This window comes from Neopelma chrysocephalum, unplaced genomic scaffold (assembly GCF_003984885.1).
Source record: "Neopelma chrysocephalum unplaced genomic scaffold, ASM398488v2 Primary Assembly neopelma1_96588, whole genome shotgun sequence".
Lineage (NCBI taxonomy): Eukaryota > Metazoa > Chordata > Aves > Passeriformes > Pipridae > Neopelma > Neopelma chrysocephalum.
In genome coordinates, this window is record NW_020925233.1 from 511,749 (window position 1) to 512,504 (window position 756).

Below are 756 nucleotides of genomic sequence, written 5' to 3' on the forward strand. Positions count from 1 at the left end.
ATCTGTTCTAAAACAAGCAGCAATCACAAGTATTGAGGCCATGCTACTGAGAACGCAGCTGCGTTGGGCAGGACACGTCTCCAGGATGAAGGACCACCGCCTCCCTAAGATCCTGCTTTATGGTGAACTTGCCACCAGCTGCCGCAAGAGAGGAGCCCCGAAGAAAAGATACAAGGACTCCCTGAAACAACATCTCTGTCTTGGCCATACTGATCATCATAACTGGTCTATTCTGGCCTCCAATCGGGAGGCCTGGAGATACACCATCTATACCGCTGCTGATGCTTTTGAGAAAGCACGCAGGATCACCCTTGAGGAGAAAGGACAATGCAGAAAGAATCGTGCCTTGCAGAATATACCACCTAAGGAGTCTTTCTGCTGTGCCTTTTGCAACCAGACATGCCTCTCTCGTATTGGCCTTTTTAGCCACCAACACACTTGCAAGAAACGTGGGTAGAGCCCTTCCCAAATCTTTGTTTGCGAAGCCTAGCCATGATGAAAATGAAGGTGAGACTATGGCATTTAAAGCAAGTTAAAACAGTTACGATAATTTTAACATTGATAGATGAAATAATGAAACATAGAGAATGGTTGAATAAGAAACATAAAGCATGGTTCTAAAACCATAGTGGGCATAGGAATGTTTACCCGTGGTCCCCAAAAACTGTGTCACACTGAAGCCACACCGTCTGCATGCGACAAAGGCTAAATCCACTTCATTCTTGTTGCAATTGTACCTCTATTTTGAAGTGGACA